This window comes from Tenrec ecaudatus, chromosome 2 (assembly GCF_050624435.1).
Source record: "Tenrec ecaudatus isolate mTenEca1 chromosome 2, mTenEca1.hap1, whole genome shotgun sequence".
Classification (NCBI taxonomy): Eukaryota; Metazoa; Chordata; class Mammalia; order Afrosoricida; family Tenrecidae; genus Tenrec; species Tenrec ecaudatus.
Window position 1 is genome coordinate 30,448,635 of NC_134531.1, and position 14,875 is coordinate 30,463,509.

Sequence of the window (14,875 nt, forward strand, 5' to 3'; positions counted from 1 at the left end):
CTGCACTGCCCGCGAGTGGCTTTTGTGAACTGCCCCTGAGGGTTTCTCAGGCTGTATATCTTTCCAGAAGCAGACTGCCTCGTCTTTATCTCATGGAGCCTCTAGTGGGTTTGAACCACCAGCCTTCTGGACCACAGCCAAGTACTTTCACCGCTGCGCCACCAGGGCCCCTTGTAAATTGGAAAAGAGGCTTTGGTTCTGCAGGAAGGTGCTGTGGGGTTGGAAGAGAGGCAGGTGGCATCCTCATAGCAGGATCTCTGAGATGGTAAGGAAGCACCATCAACCCGTGCTTACCTGGCTTTGGGGCAGTCGGCCTGGTGGAGGGAGGGGCCGTCCGCTGAGAATGAACTTGACCACATGCCACATCCTCCCAGCAAGCGGACGGCCAGGCCTTTTCTTCCTCGGTGCCACGGGGGTGGGCGGTCCTAACCGCCAGCCTTCAGTTGCCACTTGAGCACCAACCGGTTGCAGCACGAGGGACCTCTGGGTGCCGAGAGAGAGTCTAGGCAGCCTCCCTTCCCCGGCACCCTCCCCTCACGACGCCCGGGACTTCGTGTTCTGTGCTGTGAGTAAAAATCCTTGGAACGCAGCTGTCTGTTAGAAAATCCTCCTCCTGTGAAGTGTAAGTGCCGCAAAGAAGCAAAGACTGAGGAGGCTTGACGCATTCGCTTCCCCTCGCCCTGACGCCCAGGAGGTGCTGGCTAGCTTTTGAGATCACCCTTCTGCGTCTCAGTCTCCCTGTGGGAACAGGTCTCGACCCAGACACGGGAGGCAGCTTTCCGAGCACCGCACAGCACGGCCGTTCTCTGGGACTCTTCCCACTGCCAAAAATGGCAAGTGGCCGGGGCTTGGCAATCAGTATTTAAGAAGAAAATTAGAGTTTAAGTTCCAAGAGGGCTATTTTTAAGCAGACGGCTGTTTCACCTTGGGGCTTTTTAAGAGGGAAAAAAATAAATAAACAAGCGCACCAGACTTGTCCTTTTAAGCCTGTGTGCGAGGCGTGCACCTCCGAAGCCGCGCTGTTGGCCTTGGCGGGCCGGCCCCGCGCAGACAGGCGGTTCTGCTCTCCTCGGTGAGCTGCTGTCCCGGACGCACATCTGACTCACGGGTGAGATCATGAGAAAGCCGGGCTCCTTCGCCTGATGACTTTTTCTTTCCGATTCCAATTTTCTTTTGCGGTAGCTGGCTCCGGACGATGCCCATGCCGGGGAACGGGCCCTTGGAAGGTTCCTACGATGGTCTTGGCAGCTGTGTGAATCACGAGACAGCCAGTGCAGGCCTGGCTATGAAGGGCTTGCCTGTAGCTCGGGTGCGGAAACTCAGGGTGCGTGTGCTAATGTAGTGTGTGTGTGTGTGTGTGTGTGTGTGTGTGTGTGACAGACAGACAGACAGAGAGTATGTGCATCTGTATCTGCGTGGCATTGTTTCTATGCCTGATTAAGATTTCTGTTCCTGGGATCTGAGGGGCTTTGGGAAAGGCCCTGTTAGCCAAAGTGACCATTCTCATTCACCGAATGCCCGTGTCTGCCTTCTGATCAGTGGCACAGTGGGTTATGGACTAGGCTGCTAACCTCCGGGTCAGCGTTGGAAAGCAACAGCTGCTCTGTAGGAGGAAGATGAGGTTTCCTAGCCCCGTAAAGCGTTAGAGTCTCGGAAACCCACGGGCCCCTTCGCCCCCGCCCTCTGTGGACTCCACGGCAGTGACAGGGCGTCTGCGAGTCACCCCATGCTCCTTTCTAAAGAGCGCTCAGCTGTACCTCCTCCAAGACCAGTCCTTGGACAAGGACATCGTGTTTGGTCCAGGGTCAGCAAAATAGAAGACGGCGTTCAAGGAGACGCCAGGGCTTGCTTCTGTTTTCATGGGCTCCCCGTGCGTTGGCGCCAACGTGACAACATTGCCATCCCGAGCAGCAGCAACAGGCCTCTGACCGGCTAAGTAAGTAAGGACTCTTACTGGGATTGTACATGATAAGATAAACTGCGGATTTTAGAACCTCTGGTGGCGCAGTGGTTATGAGTTGGGCTACATTCACAAGGTCGGCAGTTTGAAACCGCCAACTACTCCAAGGGAGAAAGATGGGCTTTCTACGCAGGTAGAGAGTTTGCAGTCTTGGAAACTCATGGGTGCAGTTCTGCCCTGCCCTGTTGGGCCCCTGTGACTCCACATGGGCTTGATGGCAGTGAATGTTCTTTTGAACGTAAGAAAAGAGTATTTCATGTTCATATAACAGGTGCTCCTGGTCAGCGGATGATCACGCCTCTATTTGGTGACTTAGGAATTGTTCTCAGAGAGAGAGAGCGAGATGATTACATCCACTTGTGAAATGCCTTGGGTGGGAAATGCCACACATCACCTGTCACATTGTGTGGGTGAGAACGAACCACAGAGTCTGACTCGGGGGCAGAGGAAAAGGGGGGGTGGTGGAAATGTAGGCTGTGCCGAGTCTCTGCCATGGAAAGGGGTGTGGGATTGTGGTGTTTGGTTGACCCTTTTTGTGATAGTCTGATATGTACTTGATCGCAATTTCGAGATTCAGCAAAAGTGTAAGAGAAACCCACCCTGGAACTGGGAATCCTTCATACACCCCCTCTTCCTCCTGCGCTGGATTCCCCAACATGCCACCCCCTCCGTGCCCGTCACCTCTCTGTGCATCCTCTTCTTTCTCACTCAGACTCGCCCTACCTTACCGTGTCCCTCTGCTGGCTCACCCCACGGTCCCGCAGGTATTTCCCCCAGGAAGCCTTTTCTGGGCCCACAAATCCAGTTTGCATATGAGGTTTCTGGCCTGGTGGGAAAGTGGGCTGAGGAGATTTTTCTTGATTGAGATTTGAGAGGAGCAGGCCCCTCTGTTAATTGGATGGAAGCTTCTCCTGGCTCCAGGGTTACAACAGAAGTTAAGGAAAAGAGAGAGGTAAGGTACATGTATGGTGGAGGGACCTGGGCAACCTTCTAGAGAGCTGGGAGACAGCTTCAGCCCTTGGGGGACAGACAGGGAGCCTGAGGTGTCCTGACCACTTCAATTCAAGAACCTATTCTTCTAGCTCCCCTCCTGCCCATCATTGCACTGTGGCGGCATGTGTTTTGCTGTCATGCTGGAAGCTATACCAACGCGGTTTCAAATACCAATGGAGCTCTGGCCTCAGACAGACGGGAAGAAGGACCAGTCGAGCTTCTGAGAAAAGAAGAAGGCCCATGAAATCCATATAGATAAGAGTGAAACCTTGGGGGATGCAGTGCCGGAAGGGAAGCCCCCAGGCGAGGAAGTACGACACCATAGCAGCTGCGGTGATCATTTCTTTCAGAAGAATTAACGCAGACTGATCTGAACGAGCTGGAAATTAAAGGTGTCTCCAGTGCCCAACTCTCCCAAGATGCTAGTCTGCTCCTCCCTGGAGTCTCTTCCCTCCCATGCCTGCCTTGTGTGAGACAGCATCCCCCAGAAACTCACAGAATTTTGAGGAAATGTCTCACGTGGTGGTGGGTGCAGTTCAATTCCAAATCCAAAGGTCAGGCAGAGGTGAGCCAAATGCAGGGTTCAGAGCCAGAAGCCAGCCACGTCCAAAAGACACTGCGGGTCTTCTTGCTTCTACCGTGGCTCGGTCAGGAAAGAGGTCTGGCTCTCCAGGCGAGATGAAGTGCGCTCGAACCAGAGGGTGGCACCAGTCTCAATTCCCCATCCGAGGAATTACAAAGAATGGCCTCCTAAGTCACACCGTCTCCTCAGACACTGTCCTGCTGATGCCCCTCAAGGAAAAGGCCGTGGCTTGGTTCGCACCCAGGACTAAAGCCAGGTCTTAATCCCACTCGCATCCTGCCCCTTCGTGGCACAGAGATGGCCCTCCAAAGTGGGATTCTAGCCACAGGTAGAGTCCAGAATTACAACATACCCAAGGCATGGCGACTTAGAAAGGCTGTATCAATCTATTCCAACTCCACTGTGGCAAGGGACACCCATCCCAGAGCAGGCGCAGGCACGGGCAGCACCGGCTTCTGCCATCTGTGGGGTTGGCGTGACTCGGGGCCACGGCATCCATTGTGAGTCTCAGTACGTTTCAGGACTTGTTTCTAAAGATTCCTTTCTGGAGGGAAACACAAGCGCATTTCACAAGTGCTGAATTGTGATGTGGACAGAGAAGCCAGACAGCTGAATTGGGTCAGGAGCTCTCCCTGGGGCGAGCATGCCCTGGGGCAAGGAATGGGAGGAGATGGCTGCCCGGCTGCCTCAGTGTCCACACTGAGTTGCAAGGCAGTGCGGGAGCCTCTGGGGTCGAGGCCATCTGAAGATGCTCCCCTGGTCCGGAGAGAGACCTGGTCTCGTCTGACCTGTAAGAAATGGGTGTGCCCCTCTGCTGGACCCATCTCCTTATTTGAAAATGATTCTCTTACTAATTATTTTTAGTGATCCCGAGCAGCATGGCCTCTGGAGAGTCCTCTGATAGGTCCATACATGCCTTGCTGAGCCGCAGTCTCTGAGGTGCAGCTGTATCGTTCACTGTTTAGCTTACCAATATAAGGACCTAAAAATAGACCCGTGAGCTGGGTACTCAGAAAATAAACTCCAGCCAGCAAAATAACTTGGCTGGGCGGCTTTGGAAGGGGACTGAAGGCGAACCCCCAAAGTTGGTGGGGAGATGTTTCGATCAGTCTCTGAGGTCAGAGCGAGCAGTTTCCTTTGAGCCATCGTGAACCCGCCTCTCCCAGCCTCCCAGGGTCCTTCTCGTGCTAGAGGGAGCCACATCTTTCTCCCAAGGAGTGTCTGGTGGGTTTGAACCATGGACCTTGCCGTTAGCAGCCAGCCCTTCTGCCTAGAAGAGCACAGAGCGCATAGTGGGTGCCCTAGGAGTAGTTGGCGAGGGAAGGGCTGTCAGACACTCCTTGGGAGACGGATGAGGCTCCCTGGTTCCACAAAACATTTAAGTCCCGAGATTCTGAAGGTCCAGTTCTACCCAGAACTGTCCTTGAGGGTCATTGTGAGTAGACATTGACTTGGCGGCATGGGCCTTTAGTTGGGGGTGGGCTGGGGGTTGTGTTGTGTGTGTATGTTCTGCAGGTGTAAATGGTTCATCCACGGAAGGAAAGTTTAGAGGTTCAAGGCCACCAGGAGCACCTTGGGAGAAAGGCCTGGCAAACATGGAGTATAGTTCTACCGCCTGTAGAGCGGATGGCCCTAGGTCAAAGCCAGCTGTACAGCGGCTGGCTACAGGTTTGGTGGGGGAGGACAGGCACAAAGCAAAGAAACCAATGGGGAGGCGGTACATCTCCCAGCAGAGCTGAGTGCTTCTTGGAGAGAACACGGCAGGTTAAGGGGCTAATTGGTGGTAGGGCCAGGCTGTGTTAGGCAGTGTGGACAGGGGGCCTGATGCAGATCTGTGGGAAGGGTCGTTCACCCAGGAGGAGCACCAGTAGGAGGGGATGAAGCCTGTGAAAATAAGGACCAAACATTCCACTTCATCTCCTCGCCCAGGAGCAGCTAGGCCTTCCCCAGCCGAGCACCACAGGAGGCAGGTCCTGTGCTTGGAAGGGAAGTCTGGAAAGAAAGTGGAGCTTTCTAACTAACTGAATTTTGTTCACTATCCTGGTGGCGTAGTCCTTCCGAGGTGGGCTGCTAATTGCAAGGTCAGCAGTTCGAAACCACCAGCCGCAATGCTGGAGAAAAACAAAGCTTTCTAGTCCTGTAAAGAGTTGTGTACCGTCTCAGAAACTCACAGGGCAGTCCTACCCTGTCCTAGAGGGTCCCTGTGAATCCAGGTGAACTTGATGGCAAAGAGAGGCTGCTTTATAAAGCATGATATCCCTTTCCAGAGACTGGCCTCTTGTGTTCACCAAAATACATGAGCTGAAGTCTCACCATCCTTGCTTCTAAAGAGCCTTCTGGCTGTACTTTCCAAGACAGATCTGCTGGTTCTTTTGGCAGTCCCTGGGTACTTTCAATAATCCTCACCGGCACCAGCGTGCAAATGCATCGAGTCTTCTTCCCTCTTGCGTATTCAGTGTTAGCTTTCACGTGCCTAGGAAGCGATTGAAATAGCCTGGCTTTCGCCAGGCGCACCTTAGCACCTGAGAAACTAACACCCCTGTTTCTCCACACTTTCAAGGGGTCTTGAGCCACAGGCTTATTCAGTAGGATACCAAAGAACCCCTTTCTGACCCCTGGCATCCTGGTGTTGCCCACCGCCAGGGAAAGATACTGGGTAGTGAGCGTGTTCTGACTTCCAGCCAAGAACTCTGGGTCTAATTGCCCCACTTTGAAGAGCTCTGACCATTGCCTGGAAAACGCCTCAGATCCGTCTAGTTACAGGCAGCTCGGTTGCTAACAAAGCTTTGAAATCTTCAGCCTTTCTGGGCTTTTGTGACACATTTGCATGTCAGGATCATTTGGGCTTTGGAGTCAGGTCTCCCGCTGCTGCTGCTGCTAATGTCATAAACAGATAGTAATGATCCGGGGAGGGATTTTGTTCTGGGGTTTCTGAGGAGATGAGCTTTGAAAACATCCATCTTGTTTGCAGGCAAATATGGCTAATGATAGACCGGGGGAAACAAGCTAATCCCAAAGCAGCCACAGGACTTGCTGGTTCCCAAGGACCTTCCTTTCAGTGGAGCGCAGTGGAGGGTGAAGGATGAGAGGGGAAGGTTGAAATGGCTTCCTGGGAGGTTTCTGGTGTGCTATTGGGCTTTGGTGAAAATAAAAAATAAAAATGGGCCGACCAGGGTGTAGACGGGCCTGCCAGGGGAGCAGTGTTGACCCCAGCGCGACAGACTGAGCAGGGGGACCGTGTTGGTGTGTGGCCCTCCAATGGGGGACATATTGCCCCAGGGGACATTTGGCCATGTCTGGAGGCATTTGTGGTTGTTTGTGGGCATAAATCAAAACCTGTTGACTGCATATGTTGGGTCCATGGTGATAGCGATCCTGTAGGACAACGTAGAACTCCCGGAGGCCGTAAATCTTTGTAGAAGCATACAGCTTCCTCTGTCTTCTCAGAGCAGCTGGTGGATTTGAACCGCCAACTTCTCAGTGCCCCCCGGGGCTCCTCACTGGGCTTGCTGGGCAGGGAGCAGGGATGCTGGCTCAGGGTCCTGCAATGCACAGGTACACCCCCACAACAGGGCAGTTTGGTCTAGCCCCCCAGTCCAGCGGTGGTGCCCCTTTCCCATGAAGGTCTGGAAGAGGCTCAGAGATGACTGGATGCTAATCCGATTCCACGGGTTGGATGGACCTTCAGGACTTGAGAGAACTGCAGACACCTCCCTGGACGCACACAGCCTGCTAGTAATGGGTAAGATCCGTGGCAGCTAGAGCCTTTGCAAAATAAAAATAAATAAAGGAGGTTTGGAGGGTTTTGGTTTTTTTTGCATTCTGCTCCTGGGTGATGATGTCATCCATCCACACAGCAGACACTCAGTGCCGAGTGTGTGTTCTGTATGTGGTACTGCAGTGCCACATGCCACCTGAACAAACACCCAGATGGCCTGGAAGTAATAGTGGCAGTAAGACTGAACCGAAGTGATAATATCAGGTTGAGAACGTGGATTGAGGGTTTACTCTAAAAAAATAAACACACTCCCTGCCAGCAAGTTGTTTCCGACTTCCAAGTGACCCTGTGGAGCGGGGTGGAACTACTACCCCTGTGAGTTTCTGAGACGAACTCTTTTCGGGAGTCAAAAGCCTCATCTTTTCGCCTGTGGTGCTCCTGGTGATTTTGAACTGCTGACCTTGTGGTTAACAGCCCAATGCCTCACTATTACGCCACCAGGGCTCCTTGGTTTACTCTACAGCCCGACTAAACTAAAGCCTTTATGCAGATTAGCTCATTAAACCTTCCCTGCAGCCCTGCAACCAGGTTCCATTTTTATATCCACTTTACGGGGAACGAAGGCTTGTTGGCTTGGTCTTGATGGGCTGCTCACTGCAAGGTCGGTGGTTCAAACTGACCAGCAGCTCTGTGGGAGAGAAATAAGGCTGGCTGCTCCCTTGAAAATTGACAGCCTTTGAAATCCCATGTAGGGTCACTGTGACTGCAGGGCAGTGGGCTTGGCTGGTGCAAACGGCATGTGCTCACCTTCAACATGGCAGTGTAAATGCACCCAGTCGTGCCCTGGAGGAAACACCTGGCAATCTGGTTTGGTCACAAGTACAGCCCAGAAAGCCCTAGGAGCAAGTCTGCCCTGTCACACACAGCCTCCACGAGTCCCCACCAGCCTGCTGCCAATGGAATCACAGTGTGTGTGTGTGTGTGTGTGTGTGTGTGTGTGTGTATGTAAGTAAGTAAGTAAGGGGTGGATCTGAGGCTCCAGGGGCGGAGGCGTAGCAGGGCAGGAGTCAAGCCTTGCTCTGCCCCGTTCCAGGACTAGAACTCTTCTTTTTCTGTCTATGATGATTGGAAATTACATTGTTACTGTGGGTAGGAGAGTGGAGCCCCGGTGGCGTAGTGGCATATGAAGACCCCGATCTGAGCATGCTCAGACTCAACCCCCCAGTCAGATGGGAGGCACACCTGGGCAGTCCAGACGGGGCCCAGGCCCATGACTTCACCCAGGTGGGCTCAACCCAGCCAGTGGGGTCACTCACACCTCCCCCCAGCCAGGGGGTGGGCTAGAATAAACGCATGTAGCATGCTCCGGGGGTTCTCTTGCCCCCACACTCTGGCCCCTCGCTTTCTGGCCTCTGAGCCCTCCTGCCCCTTGTTCCCTGACCCGTCGGTCCCTGGGCTCCCCACCTTCAATTCCACTCATGTGGGTGCTCTTTTCCATGAGGTTGCACAAGTCCAGTTGTGAACCCCTTGAGACTGCAGACCCCAACTTGTCCTGTCCTTCATAAAAACCCATTTGGATTGCAAAACAGGCTTCTGCGAAGCCAAGAACTGCAGAATGACCCACTCGAGAAACCCAGCAGTTACACCCTGGGGGGCTGTGACCCACAGGTTGTCCTTTCACAACCACTCGCTTCTTCTTGGGAGAAAGACGGGGCTGTCTGCTCCCACAGTCTCGGGCGGAAACTCACAGGGCCAGTGAGTCCTCCCCTGTCCTGTAGGGTCATTGTGAGTAGGCATCGACTCGGTGGCAGTGAGGTTTAACATTTTGTTGTTGTTTTGGTGGTTGGGAGATGCTTTGAGAGCATAACTCAAGGGCAAGAACTGTAGGTACTTTCTTCCGGTCTCTCCCACCCTCGCCTCCATGGGGATCTGGACTAGTTTTGTGGTTGCAGTTGGTTCTGGAATTTTGGGGGAGGTCCTTTCTGAGGGTGTGTGCTCTGTCAACTCACCGGAACCAAACACTGCCATCGAGTTGATTCTGACTCACAGCGGTCCTGTAGATCTGCCCCCGTGAGTTTGTGAGACTGTGCCTCTACAGGAGTAGAAAGCCTCTTCCTTACAGGTCGCAGCCCAATGCGTAACCATGATGCCAACAGGGCTCCTGCCAAAACTCAGAGATCAAACTCACTGCCATCGAGTCAGCGCTGGCTCATAGCGGCCCCCGGCCCCCTGCCCCCGCCCCTGTGGGTTTCTGACACTGTAACGGTGCATGGGAGTAGAAAACCCAGCCTTTCATCCGCAGAGCTGCTGGTGGCTCCAAACTGCTGACCTTGCGTCTCCCCGCTGACCAATGTGTAACCATTACGCCACCAGGGCTGATCAAGGCGGTAGCTGAATCCTGGGAATTTGGTAGTGAGCAACATACCTGGCTTAGTCTGGGGTCCCCTGAAAGCCGAGCCTGAGGCGCAGGTGAGGGTGCAGGATTCTGGAAGGTGACCTCAGGAAGCTTGGGGAGGGACACGAAGATGGGTGAAGGGTGCCAGTGACGTCACTCCCACTGCAGAGCGAGCGCGGAGAGCGTGGCTCAGACTCACCGCAGGGACCATTGGACAGCTGGTCACTTACTGGCCAGCTCCTGCGTCCATTCCCTGGTGCAGGCTGCTTCCGAGGGGGTTAACGCCCTGGCACTTCTACCCCAGTCTGGCCACCAGAACACGCTTACTCAGGCAGAGGCAGAACCGGAGCCCATCTGGGGAATGCCTGGAGGGGGTCTCCGGGGGGTGGGGAGGGCAGAGGGCTAAGACCACAGCACGTGCTGCATTGCAGTCCAGTTCTGCTCCAAGTGCAGCCTGCAGTCTTGAGTGGCAGGACACCAGGAGATGAAGACTCCATGGGTGGGGATGGGGACTGGAGAAGGCTTTCCAGGAGGCAATCCGATGGCTGAGAGCCTATGCTGTCCCCACTGAGAGTAGCTTCCGCATTCTGCGAGCTAGGAGGCAGTGCCTCTACCCCGTGTTGGTCTTGCCTGAGGAGAGTGCTTGTAGTCAGAGCACACGCGCTCTCCGGGGCCCTCAGCAGCAGTGTACTGAAAGTTGTGTAGCAAAGGGGCAGATGCCAGCCTCACTGCCCTCTGCTTCCACCGGGATTTGCTCTTTTTCAATCAGATGGCCATTTCCTGGCCTGGCGTGACATCATGGACAAGTGGTTGACCTGGCTCAGTCAGAGGTTCCTGACTGCCGTCAGGAGGCAGGGACCCATGGCCCACACTAGACCTTTTCAGTATAAAATTTGAGAAAATAAGGAAGCATGCCAGGCACGTGGAGCCCTGTTAAAACACAGATCCTGGGTCCTGTTCTGGTGACAGGGTTCAGGGCAGAGGTTCTGCTTTGGACAACACCCCCACCCCCCACCCCCTCCACCCACTCCCTTTGCCGATGTTGCTGGTCTGCAAACCACACTAGGAATGGTCAGGTGGCGGGCCTGCTCTTCCAGCCCTCTCCTGGGGGGCTTCCCTGAGAGTGGGGTTCCTCAACCTTGGGCTGCTAACCTTTGGGCCTGGATAATTCCTTGTTGTGGAGGCTGCCTTGGGAGATGTTTAACACATCCCTGACCTCTCGTTGCCATGGAGTCACTTCTGACTCATAGTGACCCTATAGCACAGGGTGGATCCGTCCCTGTTAGTTTACTAGATTTTACATCTTTACCGGCGCTCAATGCCCCCCAAAATGTCTCCCTACATGGGTAAGTGGCTCCTGAGAGGCAAAATCACATAACCTAAGAACCTAGATGTTCTAGATACCTGTTCCTCAGACTTCAGTGTATGTAGGTGTTAAAAGGCCGATTCAGGCCATCTGGGGTGGGGCTTGAGGCCCGCATGTCCTTTCAGCACTTGGATGCCCCAGCTGGGAGCCATACCTGGAGAGGTAGTGAACCTGGGCCCCCAAAGTCTCAAAGGTATTCCTGCAAATACTGTGGTCAGTCCCTCCTATTCCCCCAGGCTGTTTGCTCTGTGGTTTACACCCCCACTTCCCGCCCCCCCAATCCAATCCGCCACATCCCCAGGAGCCTCCAGCTCTGCTGGCCCAGGAGAAGCTCCAGTTTCTAGTTTGGTTAGGAACAGGCCTTTGGTGTATGTGTGGTTCCACTAAGGCCCTCTCTGTTCCCAAGGAACCCTCTTGCATTTTGGCACTCTTTTAAAATATAAATTTTCAAAGCCGGATAGAGGGGGAGGGAGCGTGGGTGGAGGAAGGTACGAAGTGCAGGCGTGCCAGCCTGGAATTCTAGGAGACCCAGAGCAGAGAGATTCCCTGAGGACAGGAGAATGGGGCTCAGAAGTCAAAGAAGCTGGAGGACCCCAGGCTTTAGGGAGACAGACCCTGGATGAAACAAAAGCATAATGCACTAGGCTGCTGACCTGAAGGTGGGGTGTTCGAGTTCACCCACAGGCGCCTTAGAAGAAAGGACGAGAGATAAGCTTCTGAAAATGTGGCCTTGCAGCCACGGTATAAAGCAGATGGGGTGGGGGAGTGGGGAGAGGCGGGCGGAAATGGGAGGGCAAGAGCAGTTCCCTTTACAGACCACTGGTCCCCAGGAATGAATCTGCCTGTGAGCCTCTTTGGAGACTTCTAGAAATGCTGTCACTTGATCCATTGTTATTTTTAGCCATTGTCTGTTTCCTATTGTTGGGGACTGGTAGGAATTCTGCATGCTTTTTCTGCGTGGTTTAGGGAGAAGCTGAGCCACTGTGGGGAAGGCAGAGTGGCCGGAGGTGTGTAGTAGGAGAGGCATGTTGGGGGGCTGCGGGGGCAGGAGGCGCTGCAGCCTGGGCTCTAAAGGGGGGAACATCTCTGGTGGGTGGACACCTGAAGTCCCAGGGCAGGGTGCTTCCTTGTGGCTGCAGGCTGCTTCTGAAGGGTAGAGGGGACAGGACTGAGCACCGTACAGTATGGCACAGGGTGGACCATGTCCCCGATCCAGGTGACCAGGATTCTTTGGGACATTGACCCATTCCAAGTTCTCAATCACATCCAGAGTACTCCCTCCGGCTGAGGCCCGATCCCTGAGGCCTGAGACTGGTAGGGGACCTCCAGCCCCGCAGGCAGGCTGCATGAGCTCATCAGCCTGGGGAAGATGGGTGGGAGACCTGGAGGAGAACAATGAGCTGGGAAAAGACTTTGGCCAGCCGGCTCCCAGGAGCTGTCAGTGACTGACAGGACAGGGACTGGTCAGTAGCGTTGAGTCTTTTGGTCTGGTGGGAAATGAGGAAGACAATCAGATGGAGGCGCCCAGTTTGCCTTCAAACTGAGCTTTGTTGTTTTCAAGAACAGAGCTTCCCCGCCCCCCACCGTGGCCTTCCCGCCCCGCAAAGACTTGTCATTCATGGGACTGTGCGGTGTTTCTCAAGATTTATTTATTTACTTAATATCTTGACTAGACTCCCCACCCCCCTCCTCCCTGCCGCCTGCCTGCACCCAACCTCCAGAAAGAGGGTTAGAAGTACTTTGGTTCCAAAAATAATTTGTGAAATTTTTACTGGCTTGTGAAATCCAGATGTCTGAACCGCACTGAATTGGGCGATTATGAGAGTGGAGGCCAGAGGCCAGATGGGGAGGGGACTGGGGGGCAAAACTTTGTGGCTGACTGGGCGCCTTTGAATCAGGGCCACTGACTGAAAGATGTCATGTGTCACAGACTGGAGGACGGAGCAGCGGGGAGGAGCGTGGGGGCAGAGGAATCATTTAGGTGTCCCTGTGGTCAGGCATTCAGGGCTCACTGCTTGTTGTGAGCACCTCCGTGACTGCGCTTCCCCAGCGGGCAGTCCCTTGATGTTGATGTCTGTGTGCTTAGCTAAGGGTGGTGGGCCTTGTTTGCCAACCTCAAGGCTCTGCCAGAGAAAGGCCTGCTAATCCGCTTCCAAAGATGGTCACCAAGACCTGGAGTAGTTCTACGCTGTCCCCGTGCTGTTTCCGCGGGGCCGCCACAGGTCTGACCCACGCTGGCAACTGCTCCCAGCCAGAACTCTGGGTTACTGATCGCAACTGGGACCCAGGGGATGCCGCCGCCACCCAGGGGATGCCGCCACCGCCACCGCTGCTCCCTGGAAGTGCACACCAGAGGCAAAGGAGCGCTGCCCGAGCTAGGAAATCCCTGTGGGGGGCTCACACAAGGACTGCCCAGCGGGTTTCCACTCACAGAGCCCCTAAAGGACAGTAGAACAGCCCCCTGTGGGTTCTGAGACTGATGCTTCCCGGGAGTAGAAAGCCTCACCCTTCTCCTTGGGAGCTGCTGCTGGATTCAAACTGCTGACCTGGAGCACCATTTGTTTGAGCGTCTTTGCCCCCAGTTCCCAGTGACTGGAGGCATCCAGGGTGCAGAATTGAAGCAGGTGGGCTGTCCCCAGAATTGGGGATCTTATTGATCGATCGGTTGGGGGCGGGGGGAATACCCGCCCCCACCCTGGAAGGAGAGTGTTACCGTTCAGTGGTAACGCTTTAGCAGGCCCGGCCTGGTCGCTGGAGGAACCCTGGAGGCACAGTGCTTAGGAATTTAGTTGTGTTTCTAAATCCACAACAGCTCGTTGGAAGATACAGGAAGCTTTCTGCTCCAGAAAAGAATTAGGGGCTCGGAAACTCACAGGGGCAGATCTCCTTTGCCCTACCGGCCACCATGAGTTGGCATTGACTCTGGCAGTGAGTTTGGCTTGTGGTTTGGTCTAGGCCGCCAAGCTCAGGCCTTCTCGCTCCCATCCCCTCTGGCTCCTCAGGCACACCAGAGAACCTATAATAACCGAAAGAACAACAAACTGTGTCCAGCACTTTACGAGCGCGGATATTTATTTTGGTAAAATAAAATATTTATTTTACCAAAAGCCCTGGAGAGCAGTCACCCCACTGTGGTTGCCCCTCCCCCTCCAGAAGCCTGAAGCCAAATGAGGGCCCCAGTTCTGTCAGTTCCCTTCAGCATGGGTCTCCCCAGAAGCACGTAATGCCCCACCTGTGGAGGATCAATTTGAGCCTGAATCAATTCTATGGCAGTGAGTTTTGTTTTGTTTTTCAAGGTGAGGGCCGTGGGGGTGGGGGGGTAGAGGCCTTGGGTGCTACAAACCGTTAACTTGCTCAACTGACAAGTGAAAGTTTGGAGGTTTGAATCCACCCGGAAAGACCCGGAGATGCACTTCAGAAGGATCTGCCCTTGTAATTAGGTTTCTTATTACTGAGGTGTTGGGAGAGACTTTTGGAAGCTGATGGATATGCTCAGTGTCTTAATTGTGGTGATGGTTTTATGGCTACCTGTCATGGATAAACTCTCCCAAAAGGAATGCTTTAAATGGGGGCAGTTTATTGTATCTTAATTGTACCATAATAAAGCTGTTAAACAAAGAAAGACCAGACACAACAGACAGAAAAGATCATGAATGGGCCAGGGTCTATGTTATTAGAGGTTAGATTCACGGGGACAGACTCTTAAGTGGGAAGAACCCTGGAGAAGTTTTGGAGTTGGGTTGGCGGCCAAGGTCTCAGCCAGCTCCTGGGGGACCTCTGAGGCTCCGAGAGGGCCCAGGGCCACACTAGATGGATCTTACAGATCTGGCAGAGTGGGAGGAAAAAATGGGGAACCGAAT